At 42.0% G+C, this 26,476-nt stretch overlaps 1 protein-coding gene across 2 annotated transcripts in view; it reads right to left on the bottom strand.

Moving 5' to 3' along the window:
* TCF20 (transcription factor 20) overlaps nucleotides 1–14,959 on the bottom strand; it is a 213,710-nt gene extending 198,751 nt beyond the window's left edge. For both annotated transcript variants that reach the window (XM_060777154.2, XM_060777157.2), the window contains exon 1: nucleotides 14,840–14,959. The gene's annotated coding sequence lies outside the window, so the exon portion shown is untranslated. The remainder of the gene's footprint in view (nucleotides 1–14,839) is intronic.
* Between the last annotated feature and the right edge of the window lie 11,517 nt (nucleotides 14,960–26,476).

Here is a 26,476-nt window from a genome sequence, read left to right as displayed (position 1 = left end):
TAGAACCAGATGTGAGAAGTGAATCCTGCCTTTATCAGGATCTCCTGAAATGCTGATTATGATGATGTTATTTTTTAAAACCCTTTTGCCCCAAGTTTTAAAAAATACAGCTTGCCATGGAAATTTACCAGAAACAGATTGGGACAGGAGATGCACCACACAGGTTTTCTCCCAAAATTGATATAATTATGTCAAATTTCTGCCAATTTAAGAAACTCTTGGACAGTCGGGATGAGCAGAGTGTCTTTGTTTCTAGTTGCCAAGTATCTCTGAAAAAAACTGCAAACTTGTAGTATCTATTCAGAGACTCCTGATGTAGATTGTCTGAGGGATCATAGGACATTGACTATTTCGCTGCTCTGAGGGAAGAGGGAAGAAAAAGCATGATGGGCCTCCTAAAGAGTCTGCTAAAGCTGCTCTCAAACAATGTGCAGCAGCAGCAGAGACAGAGAAAAAGAAATGAACGCACAGGGAGAAATCTCAGAGTAATAAAGCTGCCTCATGTGTACATGATTTCTCCCTGTGCCATGATTACTGGTCAAGAGGGCCCAGTCCCTGAGATCTGAGGAACCTTACACTCATGATAGATTGAAAGTCCTTAATTAGTTGTAAGTCAGCAGTCCTAATTCAAACAACCCTCCACATAGCCTTTTCTCAGTCTACTTTGTATGTCTCAATGTGGTAAAATTGCTTTAGGTTCTGAAGCTCAATATTTGCCAGTCTTTATTTTGTCTTGCTCATCTATGCCTTCACCACTGTCACTATTCTCCAAATGAGAGTGAACAAACTGAAACTTAATCTACACATGGGGGTGATGCTCCTGGGCAATATGAAGGCAGATCAGGCAATAGGGATTTGACCTGTGCTGGATGGGTTACACACCTCCTGAAGGCCAAGTCTGCAGCTTGGGTATATTCTTGTATTCAACTCTCAGCCTGGAAGCACAGGTTTCAGAAGTGGCTAAGAGTGCATTTTCACATTTAAAAGCTTGTGTGTTTAGTGTACCTGTTCTTGAGATGTCAGATCTGGCCATGATAACACATGCGTTAGTAATATCACAGTTAATTCAGTCCAGTACAAGATATATGTGGTTGCTTTTGAGGAGTGTTCAGAAGCTTCAACTGGTTCAAAGATTGCTAACTGGTCTGAGTGCTGACTGAGCCTGGCTGCAGCCCTTTTGCAATAGCTTGACTGGCAGCAGCTCCATTTCCAGGAGCAATTCAAAATACTGTTTTTGAGCAATAAGGCCCTACACAACTCAGGTACAGGTTATTTCAAGGACCATATTTACCTGACAAACTGGCATTTGCATTGGGATGTAGTGGGAAGGCCCGCCTCTCTGTCCCACCACTGTCACGGGTACATCTGGTGAGAACACAGGAGATGGGCATTCTTAGTAGCTTCTTTGTTTAGAAAGCATTTGATGATTTACTATATAAGGTCCATCCCATGAAATAATGTGCTGGGTTTGCTGGTGATTCTGTTGATGTGTATGTGTGCATAATTTGGGTTTAAATGAGGGGTTCATTTATTTTTAATACTGTTTTAATGTTTGTATCTTGTGAATTTAAAACATTTTTTAAGATTTGTTGTTAACTGATTTAAGTCCCGAACTGGATAAACGACAGGGTAGAAATGAATACCATAAATAATAGAAAATAATATTGCACAATTGTTGCCTCAGTTGTCTTCAACATATATTAAGGCTAGATTTTCAGTGCTGGATAAAAACTTTTGAACCTTTGGGCCCTTCCACACAGCCATATAACCCAAAAGGGCCAGAAGTTTAGCACAGCTGGTAAATCATCAGCAATTATAAGATCTATCAACCAAAAGGTTGCAAGTTCGAAGCCCTGGGTTGGCGTGAGTGGCCAACTGTCAGCCGTAGCTCATTGTTTACCTAAGCAATTCGAAAACAGCTTTAGCTGTGATTAGAGAAATTAGGTACTGCTAAAAAAAAAAGTGGGGGAGGTGTTTTATGAAGCCATAAAGAAGGAAGATCAGAGAATGCTGGGCGACCAAAAGGAAGGAGGAAGTCCTGACGGCTCTTCATCATAGAGGATGGAGCAACAGAGGAGTACACATCATAGAGGATGGACTCAAGCCCAACCTTCCATGTTCTGCTGTCTGTGTATTGTCTATACAAAGTGGCATTGAATGTTTGCCGTGTAATGTGTACTGTGATCCGCCCTGAGTCCCCTTCGGGGTGAGAAGGGTGGAATATAAATAAAGTGTTGTTGTTGTTGTTGTTGTTGTTATTAAAAGATAATGACAGATAATCCACAATATCTGCTTTAAACTGGATTATCTGAATCCACATTGCCATATAATCCAGTTCAACGTAGATTTTATACAGCTGTATGGAAGGGCCCTAAGTTCTTTGCTTTTAGTATAGCACGTGTCACTTTTTTCTAATTCCAAGTTAACAGCAAAATTTGTTTAGAGTGAAATAACACTGATTATTGAAGATACAAGCTCTATGCATTTTACACAGAAATGACACTATGCTTTACAAAGAATAGTCCATCACTTTCCCCTTCTATACATGCCTTCATGAAAACTTAAACCGTTTTCAAAACACCATCCAATGATGTGGAACTGTATAAGACTACAGTGACTCATTCTTCCATGTATTTCCTCAACATATAAATGACAAATTTGGCTAAATGGACAGTTACTAAAGGAAGCCAGCTGAATGTTAGTGAGAAATGGTTTACTGTGTAAAGGGATCATACCCCAAATTATATTCACTTTGGCCAATGCCCAGTTTTCTAAATAATGCAGCCTGACAATCCTAGGCCTCTATGATAGTCAACGGGACATATGCCAAGGAAGTGAATTTTTAGAGTGCTCAGAAATAGGGGCTAACATGAATAGAAGTGTGTGCTACACAGTGTCCCAATGCATAAAAGACTACAAAGCCCCTTGGAAAGAAAAAAAAACAGTTGATCATTCTTTCTTTGCTGGCAGAAGGAAGGGTGATAAGCTTTGATAGTGACCTAATTCAGCAGAAGAAAGTGACTGATGAAGGATGCCGGAAGATATTTTTCTTTGCCTCACACTTCTTAACATTGCTGAGTGCCTTGTGAAGGTCTTACAGACAAACTATCACCATAGGAATATATTGGAAAGCGGCGGTTTATATTGAAAGGTTTGGGTTAATTTATCTGAAACACTTATTGAGGTCTAGAAGAAAGACGAATAAGCTGGCTATGCCTTATATTTGTCATGGTTTGTAATTTGCATCAAACATTTTATATACGAAGTGGTTTGCAGTGAAGTGAGACAATATACCTCCAGCACACAGCTAGCATGAAAGAGGATGCAAATGACTGACTGTGATGCATGGAGCATATACATTTATGTTTTCCTCACTTGTCTACTCATTTATGCCAGTCTGCTTGCCACAGCATTTTCCAACATTATATTTTGCTCTCAGATTATACAAAATGGAGCATGCAGATATAATGATCACATTAGTCATTGAAGGGTGTAGCACATCATTTCTATTCCCATGTTCACTCCTATATCTCTAATGTGCTCCTTTTTAATGTATGGCATACAAATCTACGTCCAGCTTAGTCTGAATAAATGAGAAAGAGGTTTCAATAAACTCAGACACAGTCAACATCCTTTTGTCAGATTCTCCTAAGGAGAACTCTAGACATAGCTTTCTGGTGAGTTAGGATACTTCTCTGTGGGACTAGAGAGAGTTAAATTCATATCCCCACTCAGCCAGAAAGCTCACAGATTAACCTTGAGCCAATTGCTTAACCTACCTGACAGGGGTAGGATAAAATTGAGAAAAATTGATGCCATCATGGAGAAAAATAATGATAATGGTGATGATGTTATGATGGACACATATTTCAGAGTCACTTCACATGTTCCAGAAAAACAGACCCACACATTTATGTCACAAATTTTCCACATGTATTTTCTGGATCATTTTATAATTTTTGCAGGGTTACTATGGGGATAGACAGCAGCTCTGCACTCCTTGGAGAAAGTGTGAAATACAACATAATCTCAAAGTATATGATTAAGTAATTTTGTAAGTCTGTTTAGTGCTTGAATACCATACTGCCTTGAATTCCATGAAGAAAGAAGGTACTACATAAAACGAATATAAAACATAAATAAATGAGACAGTACTTTAAAACAATATTTTTTGAGCATTAGAGAAGCACAGGATGGCTAGGATAACACTCTTTTAAAACATTTCCTAAGTCTGGACACAGTTCTCAGTCTCTGATAAAAAGCAAAAGTCATAAGAGGTTTTATTTTTGGACATTTATCAACTGACAACAAGGGATTATAACACCTTCAGAATCCATTCTAGACTTTTGATACTATAATTCCCCATATAACCAAGAAGATATCCCACTGTTAAGAGGTACGCGAGGTTAAGGTAGACAACAGACAAAACTTTTGCTGTCTCCTAACTTAATAATGAAGATGTTGGCACTTAGTATGCAATGAAACAAGATTTCAAAACACAAACAAAACTTTGTCTGTCACCTATACACTGAACCTAATGTCTAAAAATTAAGCCTCTTTATATTCTACACCAAGACTTAACTAAGTAAAAGTGGATGTACTTTTTTGGGTGTTGTTGTATTAACTTTCCTGTTATTATAACATAAAGTATGAATAATTCATACCCTCCAGCTGTCCTGATGTGACAATGACAGTCCCAATTAATCCTCTTTTATCCCATCTACTGTATTTGGGGCCCTTTCAGACAGGCCTTATATCCCAGGATCTGATCTCAGGTTTTCTGCTTTAAACTGGATTATATGAGTCCGCACTGCCGATAATTTGGGATTAACAGAAAACCTGGAATCAAATCCTGGGATGTAAGGATGTCTGGAAGGGCTCTTGGATGCTTTTAAATGTCCCCGTTTCTCTCTGCTCCTCCTACTTTCTCCCTTTGTTCTTGACTTATTTATATGGCTGCAAACTGAGGGCTATTACACACAACCATAAAACCCAGAAAATCAAGGCAGAATAATCCACAATATCTGGTTTGAACTGGGTTATTGAATCCATACTGCCATATATTCTAGTTCAAAGCCGATAATGTGGGATTTTATTCAGCTGTGTGGAAGGGGTCTGAGTTCAAAGTGCAAATGTAGTTTGTGCTCAGTTAACTCAGCAGGGAGGGAAGGAGGGATATTAATATTTCCCTTTTTGTAGAGTTCAGGTGAATGCAAACTGCTCCAGTCTCCAAGCCTTTATGTTCTTCTTCAGTAATAATGTCATCTTGACCATACTTTGAGGTTGCTTGGATGCATATGTCCCAGATTTAATTTGTGAAACGTTGGAGAGCACTTGAGATTTTCCTAGTTACCTTTACTAGCTCATTAGGTTAAATCCCCACCACAACCACATTACCATAATTGTATCAAAACATTTATGAAGTTCAAAATGGCATGTGAAAAAACAAGCAAGCCCCTAGCACCTTCATTTCCAAGAGAACACTTACTAATTGATACTTAAATATAGATTTCCCCTTTGCAGGTATATATTCTCTCTAGAGTTTTTAATATTCTGAAAATTGCAGTTACTGGTGACTGTAACTAATGAAAATGCATCAACAAGTAAAACTTCACCATCTTTGATGAGGATGTTCTTGTGAATTCCACCTGAACATCAGGAAAAACTTCCTATGATAGCTGTTCAGCAGTGGAACTCTCTGCCACAAAGTGTGGTGGAGGCTCCTTCTCAGGAGGCTTTTAAGCAGAGGCTGGATGGTCATCTGTCGAGGGTGCTTTGAATGTGATTTTCCTGATTCTTGGTAAGGGGTTGGAGTGGATGGCCAACGAGGTCTCTTCCAATTCAGTGATTCTATTATTCTAATTGTTGTATGGTTCTGAGCTACCAAAGGAAACACCTCTGACATTTACAAATAACAACTGAAAATATTTATCTGAAAATCCTTTGAAAACCAAGTAACTTGGTTTCATGCAATGCTCTATGGTTATAGAACTATTTCATGGCATTCGAGATCACAATTCCAGATTAGATTGATTTCAAGATACATTTTAAGAAATCTTTTTGTTACCAAGGTTTTTCAGACCATGTGAGCTGAATTCACTGTGGAATTATTGCTGCTCTCTTATGATTTAAAAAAGCAAAAAGCAAAAGATTTTTAAGCCATCTAAAATTTGATAAATGCTCTTTAATTAAATGAAATAAGTAAATCAGAGTCTGTTGCCATGGTGAATGAATGTAACGTCACAGGCTTCGGCATCCAGCTTCCAGGCTGAATTTTCAAAAAAAACAAGGGAAGAAAGCACAGTGGTGGATATGAAATGTAAACACTTATTTTAAAGCAAGTGAATTTGATGATTAGCCCAAACGGTGGCACAGAAAGATAATTATGCCATTTGAAGCAAAGTGATTTCAAAGATGAATAGCAAAGCTCTCTCGAATACTTTAAAAATAATCTTTTCAAAATCATATATTATTAACTAGCCTTCTCTGCTAAACTTTTATAAAACCACAGCTGGCATCCTTTTCTGTAGTTATACGATCACAAACTGGACTCATGATCTCACAAAATTTGGGATGCACATGCATGGATTAATGACCAAGATCAACCCCATTTTTCTATCCTACCTTTTCATTCAGACAGTATCTTAATCAAAGGGTTCACAGTGTGTTACTGACCAGGATGCTGGGAAATAAAGTCTGAAGTCCTCTCCTGGTTGAGGGCACATTAGGAAAAGCAGTCACAGCAGGACCTCTCATTGCTCCCTGCCAGGGTTGTCTCAACAACTTTATAGCCCCCCAGGCAAAGCACTGGACTGAACCCTGCCTATACAACCAGGAATAAAAATGTAAAATATCAATAAAATTAACTTATATTTAATGGTACCTCCAACAAAATCAGTCCTCAGTTTCCCTTTCTCCTCTGCAGCTCGGCATTTCCTTTCAGCCACAACCACCACTCACAAAGAGCTCTATTTATGCTGATGACCTTGGCCTAACAACATAAGCAAAAGACTTTGAAACAGTTGAAAACCAACCTACTAATGCCCTGAAAGATCTCTCCAACTACTTCAAAGATAACCATCTGAAGCTTAACCCTGCCAAGATACAAGTGTGTGCTTTCTACCTACTTAACCGTGAAGCCAACAGGAAATTGAAAGTTACTTGTGACGGCCAAGAGCTTGAACGCTGTCCCCATCCTAAATATCTCTGTGTCACTTTGTATCAAACACTAACATTTAGGAAACAATGTATGAACACCAAGGGCAAAGTAGCTGCATGCAGTAGCATCCTGAGGAAACTCACTGATGGCGCATAGAATGCAGACCTAAAATTAATACGAACATCATCCCTTGTCTTACTCAACTGCTGAGTATTCCTGCCCTGTTTGCCACAAGTCTGCCCATGCGAAGCAGGGGAATATAGCACTGAACGAAACATGTAGAATAATCACAGGATGTCTCAAACCTACACCAGTTGATAGACTCTATAAGCAAGCTGGCATTGTTCCCCCCTCCCCCCAATGTGCGACGGGAAGTTGCTGCTAACTGGGAGAGAAATAAGGTTGAACACTGTGAAAGCCACCCACTGCATGGCTATCAGCCTCCTCCCAGTAGGCTGAAATCAAGGAAAAGTTTCATGAGAACCACCACTCCTCTTAATCTTCCCCAAACATCAGTAAAACCAGGAAATCCCAAATGGATGCCCCCCCCCCCAAGGGTTTGCCTCCAGGGGCAAACCAATAATGGGAAACTTGGAAGTCAGAAGTGGAGTGGGCAGATCAAAAGACAACCTGACAAAATGACACTAGCTAGAAAAATCCTCCATCTTGTGCGACTGTGGAGCAGAACAAACAATTCCACATCTGTATGCTTGCCCACAATGCCCTGCCTCATGCACAGAGGAAGAATTGTTTAAAGCTACAGACAATGTGGTCGCTGTTGCCCGTTTTTGGTCTAAAATTATTTAACTGCTTGTGCTCCTTCTGTTTTACCAGTTTTATACTTGCTTATTTATGCAATGCTTTTGACAAGAAATAAAAAATCTGCTCAAAGGTTTATTTACAAATTTCACTAAAACATAATAACTCTATAGTTTATTTTGCCTCACTTCACTTTCTTACACTTCCTCTAATCCTTCACCACACAAATAGAATTCTTGGAACAGAAACTGGGGAGGTTCTGCGTCCAATAATGGAAATGCACACTGTCAACAATTACTGCCCCAGATGTTAATTGCATCCTGCAAATCTATTGCAATATTCAGCTTCCATAACATTGCAAGCAATAGAAACGGTAAAATTTCATGTCAAATTATGACTCTCCACAAGTCGTAATTTTTGGCCTTCTATTGAATTAGCAGGAGATTTGCATGTTGTAGTGGGTGAGTGGAGAATTAGTCTTAAATTCTGGTCTGTGCATAGATTAGCATGGGGAGCTTATGCTCGTGGGGCCTCTGGGCAACTGCTCGACATGCCCATGTTTAAAGATAACAATGCTCCCTGAAACCAGGAAAATACATAAGGAGGCCATTTCCCAGTAACCTGGTCTGTAGCACCTGGAAATACTTCAGTTGGGAGTGCTGCTTGGCTTGGCATCATCAGACATAACTACAGTGGCAGAGCTCTGTCATCATAGATAAGTGTCCTGAAGCAGGATCTTTGCCTATGTTTATAGCAGCAACTGGATTTGGCAGAGGTATTATGCTTTTCCTTGTATGCAATAGTTTTTTATACTTTTGAACTTTACTCTGTTTTCCTGGGTTGATGTTGAGGATGTTGCTTATAATTAAACTACAATTACTTTGATTAATACAAATTAAAATATTTCACTAATTAAATTATTGTTCCATATCACTGTATTACTTTGTCACTCTTGGAATCTAATCATGAAATTGTTATGACTGGAAGCACCTACAATCCATAATATTTTTCATGTCAAGGTTAGTGAAAAATGTTTCTGAAGCATCAATCCCCCCACCCCTGCAAACACCCAAGCTTTCTTGATCAGCCCTGAACATTCACACAAATGTTCAGTATGTCAGTTTAAATGTAACTATGCAGCTTGAACACATTCAATTCATAAATGTGCCATTCTAGAGCAAAAAATATTGGAATCAAGGCTGTTTGATGGATTGGATCCAAAATCTTATTGAAATCTTGACTTTGATCCTATTTGTAAAGTTAAAAGTTCCCCCTGACATTAATTCTAGTCATGTCTGACTCTGGAGGGTGGTGCTCACCCATTTCTAAGCCGAAGAGCCGGCATTGTCCGTAGACACCTCAAGGTCATGTGGCCAGCATGATTACATGGAGCACCGTTACCTTCCTGCAGAAGTGGTACCCACTGATCTACTCACATCTGCATGTTTTCTAACTGCTAGGTTGGCAGAAGCTGGGGCTAACAGCAGGAGCTCACCCTGCTCCCCAGATCGAACCGCCCACCTTTCGGTCAGCAAGTTCAGCAGCACTGCGCCACCTTGTTGGTTAGTCTCAGCTAAAGTAATCCAATTCAATCAATTGTTGAATGGTGAATCAATACATAGATAAATCTAATGAGTCAGTAATACATATTAAAGTACAGTAACTATATGTGAAATAAGAACACAACATGCAGTCTTTTCTATGCCTCACCACTTTAGAACAAAATATCTCACTATTCTTTTCGATACACATGTATCGTTTTCCTTGAAGTGCCGTGCTGACACAAAGGGACTAAATTTGCAAACCCTTCAAATGTATTGTCTAAGGCTTTCATGGCTGGAATCACTGTCCAGGTTGGTTCATCAGATGCTCTGCTATGACTGACTTATCTGGTTAAAGTAGTCTGCAGTGCCTTTCATCTTCCTTGATTTTTGTTTGGGCAATGCTCCATTTGGTGGTCCCTATGTAGACTTGCCCACAGCTGCATGGTATATGGTAGACTCCTGCAGAGGTGAGAGGATCCCTCTTGTCCTTTGCTGAACGTAGCATTTGTTGGATTTTCTTAGTGGTCTGTAGATTGTTTGTAGGTTGTGTTTCCTTATCAGCTTTCCTATGTGGTCAGTGGTTACCTTGATGTATGGCAAGCACCTAATGAACCAATCTGGACACAGCATATTATTTGAGAACACAGAAATGTTGGACCACTCTAACGACTACCATGACAGAGTACACAAAAAAGCCATTGAAATCCACAAGCATGTGGACAATTTCAACAGAAAGGAAGAAACCATGAAAATGAACAAAATATGGCTACCAGTACTAAAAAACTCTAAAATCATAACAATAATAAAGACAGGGAAGCTCCAGACAAGAACTAATCAGGGACAGCTAATCATCTCCCGACAAAGGATGCCCCCAGGCGGTAAGAAGCCACACCTTGAAAACTGCTAATCAAGGTGGCCAATTAAAACATTCACATCTACCACCAACAAACAAGAGTTCTTTCTCCCACCCTGGACATTCCACAGATATATAAACTCTATTTTCTTGGTTTCCAACAGGCCTCACAACCTCTGAGGATGCCTGCTATAGATGCAGGTGAAACGTCAGGAAATAATGCTTCTGGAACATGACCATAAAGCCCGAAAAACTTACTGCAACCCACTTTCACATGTAGTCAAAGTACACTTTAGGAAGTGCCCACACAAACATGCCCTTGCTCATGTCAACCACTTTGAAATGTACTAAGTCAGGTGGCCCTCCAGGTATGGTTGAATTAGTCTCCATTATTCCTCCCCATTGTCTTTGGAGCCTAGGGCTGCTGGGAGTTGTAGTCCAACAACATCTGGAGGTGTGCATGATTGCTGGTCTAGGTTATAGGTCTGTTTTGCTCAGGTGTCACCATTCTGGGAGCTTTAAAAACAATATTTTTGACCTCTGGCTGCCATTAACACAGCCAAGCATGACAAACTATGATGGAAGTTACTGTATATCACAACAATTAGAGGTCTTCAAGCTCTTTTCCCACTGGTTTAGATAAACAAAGTTGTTGTGCAAGTAATGATAGTAAACTGAGAAAATGGCTTGTGTTTTTGTTTTGTTTTTATATGGACTTGTAAATGTTTTCATGAACTACTGCAGAATCCAAACTGAATAACAGTTGCCATCATTCCCAGCTGGCTGGGTTTTAACTGGATTCAAGGCATGCCACCTGATGCCAGATTAAGCCATAAGTTTATATATATACATACACACACATATACATGTACACATGTGTGTGTGTGTATAATATGTCTCTATCATTTGTAGAAACTTGAAATATCAGGAAAAACAGGCATGCAGTCTTCTGTCAAATTATTCTGCATAAAAACCTGCCTGCCTCTCCTTTTGAGTTTCTGAGAGAAGGGAAAGCAAGTGGTGGAGGCAGAAAAGTGCAAGTAGCAATAAAAGGCATGTTGAAAGGGCGTGAGGTGAGGTGAAGGAGAGAAGGGAGAGCAGACAGTAGGAGCAGCAGTCTGCCAGGGCCAAGAGACGGGCACACTGCAAGGGTCCAAAGTGAGGCAGGCAAGGGAGTAGAAAGGAAGGGAGGACGTGAACACTGGGATCTGTATAGGAGAGGAAGGCACTGAGAGCGCAAGTTAGGCATGAGAGTTCGTAGGAGGGAGAGAGCAGCAAAGGAGAGAAAAGAAGGTGAGAGGTGCTGTGCCAGGGAGCAAGGCCAGGAAGACAGCAGAGAAGGGAGAGAGTGTGGCAGAGGGCAAGAAACAAGGGAGAGATGCACTGTGAGGGCTGAGATGATGAGGTGAAAGACTGATCAGAAGGAAGGTGAACTGAGTGAAGGAGAGGGAGGTAGAGCAAGGAGTGATGCCTTAGGAGGCAAGGAGCAAGAGCAAGGGGCATTTTAAGGAACAGGGGTGAGCTCAGGAAAGAGAGGGTGGGGTTAATGAAGAGTAATAACATTGTGTTGTCAAAGGTTTTTATGGCCGGAATCTCTGGGTTACTGTGAGTTTTCTGGGCTGTATGGCCATGTTCCAGAAGCATTCTCTCCTGATGTTTCGCCCACATCTATGGCAGGCGTTCTCAGAGGTTGTGAGGTTGTTTGAGTGAAACGTCAGGAGAGAATGCTTCTGGAACACGGCCATTCAGCCTGGAAAAGTCACAGCAACCCAGTAATAACGTTTCCATAGGGTGGCTGAGTTTTCTGCGCTGCATGGCCATGTTCCAGAAGCATTCTTTCCTGGCGTTTTGCCTGCATCTATGGTAGTATTCTCATAGGTTTAGTAAAGATGGGAGCTGAGAAGACAGTTCCATCTTGTCCCCAGCGACATCAGAGCCCTTCCCCCAGCACCAACAGCCACTCTGGGGCCAGAGTAAAGAAGGGAACCGAGAACACAGTTCCATCTGGTCTCCTGCGACATCAGACCCCTTCCCCAGCAACAATATATTATATAATACTAATATTATGAATGATGTATTAGTACTATGCTAATAATATAGTATGTTTTATGTACATATGACTTGTCAGCCGCTCTGAGTCCCCTTCGGGGTGAGAGGGGAGGCATATAAATGTCGTAAATAAATAAATAGGTTGTGAGTTCTGTTGGAATCTAGGCAATTGGGGTTTATATATCTGTGGAATGTTCAGGGTGGGAGAAAGAACTCTTGGCTGTTTGAGGCAGGTGTGAATGTTGCAACTGGTCATTTGATTAGCACTGAATAGCCTTTCAGCTTCAAGATCTGGCTGCTTCCTGCCTGGGGCAATCCTTTGTTGGGAGGTGCTAACTGGCCCTGACTGATTCATGACTGGAATTCCTCTGTTTTCTGAGTGATGTTCTTTATTTACTATCTTGATTTACTGCTCAGCCATAGCAGAGCACCGGATGAACCAACTTGGGCACAGCATATTATTTGAGAACACAGAAATGCTGGACCACTCTAACAACCACATGTCAGACTACACAGAGAAGCCATTGAAATCCACAAGCATGTGGATAATTTTGACAGAAAGGAGGAAACCATGAAAATGAACCAATCTGGCTACCAGTTTTTTAAAAACTCTAAAATCAGGACAGTAAATAAAGAATAGCACTCTGAGATCCCAGGGGTGCAATGAGCTAAACACTTGTGCCAGCAGGAATGACAGGTCAGAAGGTTGAATTCTGAGAGAGCACGGATAAGCTCCCCCTGTCAGCTTCAGCTCCCCATGCCGGGACATGAGAAAAGCCTCCCACAAAGATGGTAAAACATCAAAACATTCCAGACGTCCTCTGGGCAACGTCCTTGGAGATGACCAATTCTCTCACATCAGAAGTGACTTGCAATATCTCAAGTCGCCCCTGACACAGAAAAAAAACTACTTTGAAAACCGAGAAATTTCTGACATGAATCAATCAGGACCAGCTAATTTATAATATTATAATGTAATACAACATATTGCTAATAATAATACAATATTATAATCATATATTTTATATTACATGTAATGTTACTAATAATACTACAATGTAATGGTATAGTACAATATAGTAATATGTAATACTGATATTGTGCTATGCTAATAATATTATATATATATATATATATATATATTGTGTGTGTGTGTATCTCTTGTAAGCTGCTCTGAGTCCTCTATGGGGTGAGAAGGGTGGCATATAAATGCCATAAATAAATAAATAAATAAATAACACATCCTAACAAAGGATTCCCCCAGGCAGTAACCAGCCAGACCTTGAAACTGAAAGGCTATTCAATGCTAATCAAGGTGGCCAATAGCAACATTTAAACATTCACACTTGCTTCAAACTCTGGACATTATTCCACAGATATATATATCCCACTTGCCTAGTTTCCAACAGACCTCACAACCTCTGAGGATGCCTGCCATAGATGCAGGCGAAACGTCAGGAGAGGATGCTTCTGGAACACGGTCAGACAGCCCAGAAAACTCACAGCAGATTCCGGTCATGAAAGCACTGGACAAAAATTTCAATGTTTAGAGTGATTTCAAGTTTCAGGCAGTGAAATCTGGAAGCCATAGAAGTAGAGGATGACTCCATGATGTCAGAAGGTTGAAAGGGGTTCAGGCGAAAGAGCAGCAGATGGAAAACATCGCTGAAGAAAAAGGCAATCTAGCTATTCTTTCCTCCAGCTCTTGGCCTGGCTTTCAGTGCTGTTGTGTCGGAGGGAGGAAATCCCCCGTTGGTCACCCCCTCTGCCTCCTTCCCTCTCTCCCTCCCTCTCCTGCCTCTCCTGCTGCTGCTCAGGCGGCTGTTTACGCAGGTCTTGGCTCCAAGGCGGGGGGAGGCCAAGGGAAATGCCTGGTCGCGCCTCCTCCCTGGCACTTCAGAGGGAAGGGAAGGAAGGAAGGTGGCTCAAGGAGGTGAAACGGGAGCTCCCCCGAGCCTTGGCCCCGCCACCGCCTCCCTCCCACTTCCACAAGGCAGCAGCAGCAGCCCGCGTGGCCAATCCCTTCCCGAGAGGGAGGAGGGCTCGGGTTGCACGGGCCGCGAGCCTTTCGCCTCGGAGAGCCCTTGATCACTCACTCCCCAAACAATCCCGGGAATGGTTTGCTGGTGGCGGTGCCTTGCAAAAACCCCAGTGCTTGAGGGATGCCCTGCATCTCACAAAGACCGAGCCGGGATTTCCACTTTCTGCGCTTCCCGTGGACTTGCTTTTGTTCCACTCCAGAGCTCTTCACCTTGCCCTTTCCCCTCAGGCGTGCGACTTCCAGCCCAAGTCTTTCGGGAGGGGAAGTTTGGCCAACGGGATCAAGAGGTCAGGCAGCAGGCAGCCTCTTCAGCCAAGGCTCCCCCAAAGCCCTGAGAACCCCACTCCACCTGGAAGAGGAGCGGAGGAGCCCTTTCCCAGCCCCGAGGGAGTGGGGGGTGGGGGTCGGGGGCGCCTCCACGGGGAGAGTCTTACCTTGCGGTGCTTCCTTATTGTCCCGTCTTAGCCCGTGTGCGCGAGTGGGGTGGAGGTGGAGGTGGGGAGGGGTCTCTGTGCGCGTGTTTTGATACAGATATGACTTTTGTTGCACACACGAGGGGGGGGGGAGAGAAAAAGGGCAGGCAAGGAAATGGTTAGCGATCCTGTCAAGTCATGTGATTGATGGAACGATTCCCACCCCTCCTTTTGGCGCTCCTCTCTCCCGGCCCCCTCCCCTCCTCCGCCTCTGCTTCCAGGGCAATCACGCCCCTCGCCTGGGCCCCGGTGGGCTCAGGCAGCGCTGGCGGAGGGCAGAGAGGAGGAGGAGGAGCGCCGCGGGGGGCTTGGCCTCTCTCCGGGTGGCCTAGGAGACCAGACCCCAGCCCCATGGAGGAGGAGGAGGAGGGGGGGTCGGGCATCTCTCCATCAGGCCTGGAAATGGAGGAGGAGGAAGGCCATTCTCCCACAGTCTCAGCTTCAAGGTCTGGCTGCTTCCATGAAAATGAACAAAATCTGGCTACCCATATTAGAAAAGAACACTAAAATCAGGACAGTAAATAAAGAGCAACACTTAAATAAAGGGGGGGGGGGAGAATTCCAAACAGGAACAATCAAGGCCAGCAAACACCTTCCAACAAAGGATTCCCCAGGCAGGAAGCAGCCAGACTTTGAAGCTGCAAGGCTATTCAATGCTAATCAAAGTGGCCAATTGCAACTTTATGCCTGAGGAGGAGGAGGAGGCCATTCTCCCAGAGTCTTAGCTACAAGGTCTGGCTGCTTCCATGAAAATGATCAAAATCTGGCTATCAGTATTTTAAAAAACCTCTAAAATCAGGACAGTAAATAAAGAGCAACACTAAAAAAAAAAAACCCAGGAATTCCAGACAGGAAATAATCAAGGCCTGCTAACACCTCCTAACAAAGGATTCCCCCAGGCAGGAAGCAGTCAGGCTTTGAAGCTGCAAGGCTATTCTGTGCTAATCAAGGTGGCCAATTGCAACATTAGGCAAGGAGGAGGAAGGCCATTCTCCCACAGTCTCCCTGCTCCTTGCTTTGCTTCCTCCTCCCTTACTTTCTTCGCTCTAACTGGTAGCCATATTTTGTTCATTTTCATGGTTTCCTCCTTTCTGTTTAAATTGTCCACATGCTTGTGGATTTCAATGGCTTCTCTGTCTGACATGGTGGTTGTTAGAGTGGTCCAGCATTTCTGTGTTCTCAAATAATATTCTGTGTCCAGGTTGGTTCATCAGGTGCTCTGCTGTGGCTGGCTTCTCTGGTTGAATTAGTCTACACTGCCTTTCATGTTCCTTGATCCGTGTTTGGTCAATGCTGCATTTGGTGGTCCCTATGTAGATTTGTCCACATAAATGAAATTAAATGCTAATCAAGCTGGCCAATTGCAACATTCATATTTGCCTCAAGCAGACAAGAGTCTGTTCTCCCGCCTTGGACATTCCACAGATATATAATCCCCACTTACCTAGTTTCCAACCGACCTCACAACCTCTGAGGATACCTGTGATAGATTTGGGCAAAATGTCAGGAGAGAATGCTTCTGGAACATGGCCATACAGCCCAGAAAACTCAGCACTCCAGCCATGAAAGCCTTCGACAACTCCTTCCATTGGTTGCTCTCTTTTTATTACAGACAAAGGAAGCCCTTGTACCCAGGACCCTTGCTAAGCAGCAGAGGAAGGGCTCCATTGCAACGCGAAGGGCTCTGCCCTCTTTCTACCTCCAGCCCCCCTCTGCCTGAGTTCAAGGTTCGATTTGATCTGTGCCAACTGGGACTGGGTGGACCTCGTCGGCTCCCCTCTTCCACAGAGCCAAACTACAGCTTCAGTTCAGACCTGCATTGGTTTCCAAACTCTGTTCCTTCAGGTGTTTGGGACTTCAACACACAGCAGCCTTGGCCATTTTGGGCAATTTTAAGAGATTCTGGAAGCTAGAGACCAAAACACCTGAAGGAACAGTAGTTCTGAGTCCCTTTCAGGGTGAGAAGGGGGGGGGGGTATAAATATGATAAATAAATAAATAGTTCAGAAGGAGTTGATAGCTGGCCTAGAAATGGAAGGGAGCACCTTGGCATCCCAAAGTAACCCCTAGGCCACCCTAGACTATCTATGCCAGGTTTTTGGGGGTGGGGAGTGTGGTGTGGGCTTGCCCCAGTAGTGCAGGTGGACTAAGAGGTCATTGGCATTGGCACAAATGTCTTATTGTCACTCTGTATCAGACCTGCCAAGACCTTTTGACATTAAGGTCAAGGTACTGAAATCTCAGAGCAGTGGGTTCTTGATTATCTCTAGCAAACTCTTGTCCTTAGCTGTCTTTAAGGTGACTTACAGTTACCCTATGAAAGAAAAATGTCCAGATCACACTATTCTCAATAGCCCTGTTCAGGTATTGCAGACTTTGGGGCAGCCATGGCTTCCTTGATTGATCCTATTCATTTGCAATACAGTCTGAAAGTAGCCATTATTTAGGATTTATATTTTATATATATATAAAGTTGTACTGAGGCAAAATATACCAAAGTCCCAACTCTAGCATGGATAAAGGTCTCCCTTTGACATTATGTCTAGTCAAGTCCTGCTTTGTGGAGTTGGGGGGGGGGGGTGTTGCTCATCTCCATTTTTAAACTGAAGAGCTGGGGTTGTCCATAGACACCTCCAAGATCATGTGGAGCGCTGTTACCTTCCTGCTGAAGTGATCATGTGGAGCGCTGTTACCTATTGATCTACTCACATTTGCATGGTTTCAAACTCTATGTTGGCAGAAGCTGAGGCTAACAGCAGGAGTTCACCCCGCTCTCCGGATTCAAACCACCAACCTTTTGATCAACAAGTTCAGCAGCTCAATGGTTTAACCTGCTGCGCCACTGGAATTTATGTATAAGATATTAAATTAATCTTCATCTCAACTGCTGTCAACTCTTCTTGGACTTATGATGGCCTTATGAATAAAACACCTCCAAGTTATCCTATCATCAACAGCCTGCTCAGGTCTTGTAGATTCAGTCCTGTGCTTCCTTGGCTGAGTCCATCCATCTGTAATGTGGTCTTCCTCATTTCCTGCAGCCCCATGCTTTACCAAGCATTATTTTGTTTTCTCGTGAGTCGTATCTTTTTGTGATATGGCCAAGTACTACAACTTCAGTATACTCATCTTGGTTGCTAGGGAGAGGCCAGGACTCATTTGTTCTAGGACACATTTATTAGTCTTTTTGAAATACCATCGAACCTGGGCAGTTCTTGTTGAAATTCCCTGGCATTATTCCCAAATGACTAGCTCTAAAGCTTTTCTTAACGGATAACATTTACTTTGCTTGTCATTGTGAATGTACTTTCTTATCGGATAGTTGATTGTGGGGGTGGGGGGATAGAAATAAAATACTTTGTCTCTTTTACACAGAAAATTAATTTCAGGACAATACTAGTGTTAGCCACATATGCATTCCCCTTGATGTGTATGTGGGAGATCATAGCAAGCATGGCTTTTTGAAAGACAGCCATCATGGTCCATTATGCAAGGACAAGAAGATAAAAATGCTGTTCCATGTAACAGATTTTGGCAGCATTTTTAAACTTCACAATCCATAAAATCTGCATAAACGCACTACACAGTATTGTTCTATGGAACAGCACTTTGCAGAAAGTTTGACTCAGGAACTGGGTGGCCTTGGGCATGTCATTCTCACTCAGTTTCAGAATAAAACAAGGGTAAACTTCCTCTGAAGAAATCTTGCCAGAAAGACTTGTGATAAGGTTGTTAAAACTGGGTCAATTTGAAGGCACATAATAACAACAATCCTGAGCTATAAGGCTTTACAACAACTACATATCTCACAAGGTATCTCATGTTTCTGTATTAAATTATGGTGCTCACACATATCAAAGATCAAGATCAAGAGATGGATAAATGCATACCAAGGACAAATATGGGCTAATGCTCCTAGTAGCGCCTAAATATATGTAACACAAATAGAAATGTAGTGTTTTCAAAATGTCTAAGGACCTCTGCAATAGCTCATCCAGCATGGTTGGGAACCCATATGGTATTTAATGTATTGTCAAAGCCTTTCATGTCTGGAATCACTGGGTTGCTGTGACTTTTCTGGGCTGTATGGCCATGTTCCATAAGCATTTTTCTCTGACGTTTCACCTTCATCTGTGACAGACATCCTCAGAGGAAATTAGGAAAATGGGGTTTATATATCTGTGGAATGTTCAGGGTGGTAGAAAGTACTCTTTTCTGTTTGAGGCAGGTGTGAATGTTTCAGTTGGCTGCCTTGATTAGCAAAAGAGCTCCAAGGCCAAGAACAAGCCATGAGAGTAAAGACAAAGATCCAACCAGAGGAAAAGTGTTATTACCATACATCACAGGAACCACTGGCCACATAGGGAAGCTGATGAAGAAACACAGCCTACAAACTATCTACAGACCCACTAAGAAAATCCAACAAATGCTACGTTCAGCAAAGGACAAGAGGGATCCTTTCACCTCTGCAGGAGTCTATCGTATACCATGCAGCTGTGGACAAGTCTACATAGGGTGCCCAAACACGAATCAAAGAACATGAAAGGCACTGCAGACTAATTCAGCCAGAGAAGTCAGCCATAGCAGAGTACTTGATGAACCAACCTGGACACAGCATATTATCTGAGAACACAGAAATGCTGGACCACTCAAACAACTACCATGTCAGGCTACACAGAGAAGCCATTGAAATCTACAAGCATGTGGACAATTTCAACAGAAAGGAGGAAACCATGAAAACAAACAAAAACCTCTAAAATCAGGATAATGAATAAAGAACAACATTCAGAAAATAGAGGAATTCTAAACATAAATCAATCAAGACTGGCTAACACATCCCAACAAAGGATTCTCCCAGGTAGTAAACAGCCAGACCTTGAATCTGAAAAGCTAATCAATGTTAATCAAGGTGGTCAACTGAAACATGCACACCTGCCTCAAACAGACAAGAGTTCTTTCTCCTACCCTGAGCATTCCACAGATATATAAACTCCATCTGCATAGATTGCTCACGGGAGCAACATACAGGGAGCACACCACCTCCCTGTTGTGTCAGCTCCACTGGCTGCCGATCCAATTCCGAGCACAATTCAAAGTGCTGGTTTTGACCTACAAAACCCTATACGGTTCCGGCCCAGTGTATCTGACCGAACGGATCCCCCTCTACGTCCCACCTCGGAGTTTAAGATCCTCTGGAGAGGCCCTGCTCTCGACCCCGCCTCTATCACAAGTGAGGTTGGCGGGGACGAGGAGCAGGGCCTTCTCGGTGGTGGCCCCTCACCTGTGGAACTCACTCCCCGGGGAGATTAGATCGGCAACTTCCCTTCTTTCATTTAGGAAAAAGTTGAAGACCTGGATATGGGACCAGGCATTTGGACATTCTGGCAGCTAAAGAAAGACTTGATGATGAGCTGGAATTTGACAAAACGGAATGGATTTACGGAACTCTGAACGCTGAGCTCAGGATTAGTTTACTATTGTGTTATTGTATTGTCTGTATTGATGATTTTAATTTTAATTTGTAACTGTTTAATTGCTTTTATATATGTATGTATATGTGATAAAAGGCATCAAATTGTGCCTTCTTCTGTAAGCCGCCCTGAGTCCCCCCTCGGGGGTGAGAAGGGCGGGGTAAAAGTAACGGAAATAATAATAAATAAAATAGATGCAGGCGAAATGTCAGGAGAAAATGCTTATGGAACATGATCATACAGCCCAGAAAACTCACAGCAACCCATATGGTATTTGCATGTTTCTTGGTTCTTTAAGAAAGGAAGGCTTTAAATTGCACAGAAGTATAAGAGAATCGGCATGGTGCAGTGGTTTGAGTGTTGTACCATGAAAGCCAGGATGCATATCCTTATTCCAACTCCGCTGGGCTATGGAAACCCACTGGGCAACCTTGGGAAAGTCACACTTTTCTGACTTAGGGGGAAGCAAAGGCAAATGTCCTAGGAACAAATCTTGCCAAGAAAAAACTGTGATAGGATAGACATAAATCGGAAATAAACTGAAGGCTTACAACAACAAAAAGAAGTACCGAAAGAAAAAGTTTACCAAATTAATACCATTCAACTGCTTTGCAATTTTGGTTTCATATGGAACATCTTAGCTATCATTTCTCACACCATACCTCCTGCCATGTTATCCATTTTTGCAACCCAGGAGACTGGCACAAGTGGGGTTTTGTTGCCTGTAAAGAAGATTTCATAAGGAGAACAGAAAACCAACTGTAATATCTTGCTATGCCTTGTTTAGTCATGCAGATAATGTTATTGGGCTCTTAAGTGGAAATTATTTTAACCATAACTATTAAAGAATTTTAATGTTTGCATTTTATTTGCTGTTTTTTATTGTTTGTGTTTTGAAATTTTATACATTTGAAATTTTCTGGATTATTGGAAACTATCCTGAACATTTTACTGTTGCAGATGGCCTATAATTTTTCATACGTACATACATAAATGCATACATAGTCTGGGCGTAAGTAGCCCTTTGGTACAAGCAGCATTTCCATTCCAACATGTGATGCATTGACCATCCCAGTTGTACACTGGCTTAGATGAATTTGGAAAGTAGACAAATGAGTTAAATTTTGTCTCAGCCATCCTATTTCACACCTTAATGTGGTGAAGACATTTGAGAGTGTTAGGGAAACTGAGATAAAAACCATCAGGAGGATGGACTCTATTAGCATACGTGATGTACTGTGTGCTTTTTAGGCATAATTTATATTTTATATTTTGTTGCCTGGCCAACATGGCAACCCTTGAACATATTTCCTGGATTTGAAAATACTAATTTAGCTGCATTAAAGAAGCCTTCAAGAGGGAATGAATGGACCAGGACTTAACTCTTTGAGGGTTTTACCTTCAACAATGGTAAACCTCTTTTATTCGGACTATAATTGCCACATTTTGTCTATACAGCACCTAAAGATTTTTCCAGATGTCCCTGCCTAAGAAAGGTACAGCCTTGCACATGACAGAGATAGCCCAGATCTCAGTGGAAGTTACTTTGCTGCCGGTGCTGCTGGATTTGAAATGTAATTGCGTGACTTTTACTGCCTTTCATCCCCAGTCTCCACATAGCCAAGAAGTATGAACTATGCCTCCATTGATAATCCTCTCATATTAACATGTCAGTAACATCTGAATCTTCTCCAATATGGTTTTTAACATCTTCTTTGCCTGTTGAAGAAGCTAGAAAATCTTCAAAAGCTTGCATTATGTATATATTTTGTGCTTTTTAGTTGTTCCAATAGAGGTATCACTGTTTTGTGGATGTTACAGTTTGTTGTATTTTGATGCATGGTCAACACAGCTAGCCCTGAATGTTAAACTCTATTAAATATGCCTAGACTCTTAGAGCCGCTGCAAACTAGGCTCCTGCGGGAGCAAACCTTGCGAGCACGTCCTTGACGTCATGAGACTGTGCCTCTCTCTCCGCCCCTTTCTCCATGCTAGAGAAGAAAACCACTGGTTTTTCCTTTGCTAGGGCAGCATTGCTAGCGTTCTCTCTCAGTTGAATTCTGCCAACTGAGAGAGTACGCTGGCAATGCTGCCCTAGCAAAGGAAAAACCACGCTGGCATGGAGAAAGGGGCGGAGAAAGGGGCGGGGCGAGAGGCGGAGTCTCATGACGTCAGGGACGTGCTGGCAAGGTTTGCTCCTGCAGGAGCCTAGTTTGCGACGGGTCTTAGTCTCATTACAGAATGCACAAAGCAGAAACTACAGGCTCAGATGCTTCCATCCTCTTTATAAAGCAAGAGCTACATCAACACTGATAGTTCCTGTTGTGTTATGATTATCAGAGAAATGCTCTTTGGGAAGTTACTAGATAGCAGCTATAGTGTGCAGTGATCTTATATGCAATAGCAGCAAGGCTTTAACTAATTTTTGTTAATAGTACACAGAAGAAGGCAGTGATAAATTACTTCTGAATGTCTTTTACCTTGAAATCACTATGAAGTGACAATTAATAATGAAATAAGAGCCATTACTAGAAAATGAGTTCCAACTATATTGGTGAAAAGCAAAGGACAAGTCTGAGTAGCAATGTGTCTAATGACATAACTGTGCTAAAACTGAAAGGACATTGAGTTGCTGATATGCTCAGATGTAGAATGAAGATTTCCAATTGAACACAATGTATATAAACACCATGTATATATATATAATAGCAACAGGGAATATGAAAATCAAGAGAATATAAAAATCATAAAATAAATAACAAATATATATTATTTTGCATTAGAGTGAGTGTACTAAGGTGGAGCAGAGAGGATAAATTTGCTTTTCATTTTTTAACTATCCAGAGACCGGAGCATGAACCAATGCATCCAAATGACAAGAAAAGAGGTCCCATCAGAACATAAGGGAAAAAATTACTATGAAAATTGTTTGATGGTGAAATAGACTGCCTCCTTCTTTGGAGAGTATTTAAACAGAGGTTGGATAGGGATCTTATGGAGTGCTGTAGTTGTATATTCATGCATGGTAGGGTCGAACTAGATGGCTTTTGCATCAGGCCCTTCCTTTGCCTCTAATATCCTTCCCTCCAAGGAGCAGTCAGGCTTTATTTCCTGAAGTATTGACTGGTTGGATCTTCTTGTGGTCCAAGGCACTCTCAGAATTTTCCTCCAACACCACAGTTCAAAAACGTCTATCTTCCTCCGCTCAAACTTCCCTATGGTCCAACTCCCACATCCATAGGTGGGGAATACCATTGCTTTAACTATGTGGATCTTTGTTGCCAGTGTGATATCTCTAGTCTTCAGTATTTCCAACATAGTGTAATGTATTTTTGTCCTTTCAAAGTTTGGTTCCATCCGATGAATGTAGAAGGTGTATGCCATAATATGTTGGGCCATAAATGACCTTTGTGACCTTTGTGACTTTAAAAAATCCCTGTGCATTATAGGCATCTGCAAAGTGTTGGATTTCTTGAGCTTTTTTTGTCCACCAGATGTTCTTTAGTTCTCTGGTCCTTCTTTGTACCTCAGCTTTTGCTCTAGTATAAATGTTTTCTTAGCAACACAGTTGATGTATCTTTGTCATATTTGGAAGGCTTCTATTTTCTTATAAATTAAATGTTTGATCTTTTTATCATTCTCATCAAACCAGTTTTTATGTTTCTTAGTTTGGTATCCAATGGTTTATTCACAGGCTATAATGATAGAAATCTTTAGTTTATTCCAGTGTCCCCCAGCATTTTCAGTGTGTTCCATAGGGAGATGACCATTGAATGTTGTTAGGAGAAAGACTCATTTAGAAGGCTCTTAAGGGGTTTGTATGTTCATTTTATACCTTATCTTTATTCCTTAATGGCTATCATGGATCAAATTAATTGGTGGTCTGCTCAGCAGTCATCAGTGGTTGTCATGGTTTTGCAAGAAGAACATCATGGCAGTCTCTGGCACATATAATTATATAGTTTAAGAGGTGCCAGTGCTTTTATGCCGTCTTAAAATTGTTTTTCTAGTGAGTGTGTTGGTGATAACATGGTTGTGTTCCACACATTTGGTCAGGAGTAGGGTGCCATTTGGGTTGCTGTTTCCAACCCCGTCTTTTTCCATAGTCCATAGCCACAGATATGGCCATAGCCATCTTGCCCAACTCTTGCATTAAAATCACCCAGAAGGATGATTTTGTCCTCCTTAAGTATCTCAGGTAGGATGGTATCCAGCTGATAGTAGAATTTTTCCTTGATGTCTTCATCATCCAGTGTTAGTATGTAGGCATTTATGATATTGACAAGCTGGAATGTGTTCAGAGGAGGGCGACTAAAATGATCAAGGGTCTGGAGAACAAGCCCTATGAGGAGCGGTTTAGGGAACTGGGCATGTTTAGCCTGAAGAAGAGAAGGCTGAGAGGAGATATGATAGCCATGTATAAATATGTGAGAGGAAGCCACAGGGAGGAGGGAGCAAGCTTGTTTTCTGCTTCCTTGGAGACTAGGACGCGGAACAATGGCTTCAAACTACAAGAGAGGAGATTCCATCTGAACATTAGGAAGAACTTCCTGACTGTGAGAGCCGTTCAGCAGTGGAACTCTCTGCCCCGGAGTGTGGTGGAGGCTCCTTCTTTGGAAGCTTTTAAGCAGAGGCTGGATGGCCATCTGTCAGGGGTGATTTGAATGCAATATTCCTGCTTCTTGGCAGGGGGTTGGACTGGATGGCCCATGAGGTCTCTTCCAACTCTTTGATTCTATGATTCTATGATTCTATGATAGTTGCCTGTTGGTTTTTGGCAAGATTAATTCGTAGGAAAGAGAGACATTCATTAATGCCAATGGGTGCTTCAGACAGATGTTTCACCAGGTCATTTCTGATTTCATAGATGCCTCCGTGTATTTGTCTTTCTTGTTCAGCCACTCTCCCTTCCAGTAGAAGGTGTAACCTCCTTTTTCTTCTTTCAGCTGTCTCCATCCTACTCTCCGGGTCTCTTGGAGTGCTGCCATATTGATATTAAAGTGCCTCAGCTCCCTTTCAATAATAGCAGTCCTTGTTGGTTTTGGTTTGTCTTGGAAAGATGCTTGTGCACAAATTTGTTTTTTGTGTGGAGATCAGTATACACTGACCAAGATAGTTTTCATAGAAAGAGTTTTTGATCCAATAGCATGGTTAACACAATGACCAGTGGCCTTCTTCTCTGTTGCAGCATTCATCCACTGTCCCAGCCAAACTAATATGTAACATGTTATCATCCACCTGCACTGCCATTGAGGTCTTCAGATTGTGCTTCATCTGGTTCCTCCCCTGTGACCTTGTTGTTATGGGAGAACCTGCTGGGAGTACATGACTCCCCACAGCTTTGATCACTGGTTCACTGGAACACACAAACCTCTTCACCACAACAAGGTGATGATCCAGCAAGGAGATGCTGCACTATTAGATCTTTCTTTCCCACAGCTCTCAGTGCTTCTCAATGATCTCTGGAGGGTTTCCTGGTATTCCGGAGTAAGATTCTGAGGTACATGGGAGACTGATGAGGAAGGGAAAACATTCTTTTCTAGCTCTTTGGGCAGAAGCTGTTCTGTCAGTTGATGTATCTTGCTGATTCCTGAACGAAACAAAGAGCTTTGAAGCTTCATTCTCAAAGTGGCATGAAATAACTATTGTTTTTTTATTCCAGTACACTTAGCAATTTAAAGAAGGCCATTCATTACTAAGGAAACTACTGTATTTGCTGTCTTGTTCTAATCATTAGAATAGCTCGTTTTCCATATTTGCCTCTGAAATAAGAATGCCTGTTCCATTCTCTACATACATTTCATCAGAGACCTTAAAGAAATGAATGGTATGAACTATGGAGAAAACATTTCACCCCTAATAGCCACTCTTCTGAAACTGTTCTCTTATGCTGTATCATGACATTTGGTAAAGCTTCTGTTTCTACTCATACAAAATAAAATTTCGTATGTAAAACAATATGAACAGATAACTAAGTTGATTGTATTTCCAGTGGAAGGAACATATATAGATCCTTTAGTGGAAAAGATGACTAAGTTTTGGCAGAGGTAAAGTCCTACAAAGAAGTTAACTAGTGAGAATCAAGGGCACCACCTGGTGGCTTGAGGGGCAGCTTAAATCCTGCCTT

Source organism: Anolis sagrei, chromosome 5 (genome assembly GCF_037176765.1).
Source record: "Anolis sagrei isolate rAnoSag1 chromosome 5, rAnoSag1.mat, whole genome shotgun sequence".
Lineage (NCBI taxonomy): Eukaryota > Metazoa > Chordata > Lepidosauria > Squamata > Dactyloidae > Anolis > Anolis sagrei.
Note: the sequence above shows the minus strand (reverse complement) of the source record. Positions and strands in the feature narration are given on the sequence as shown.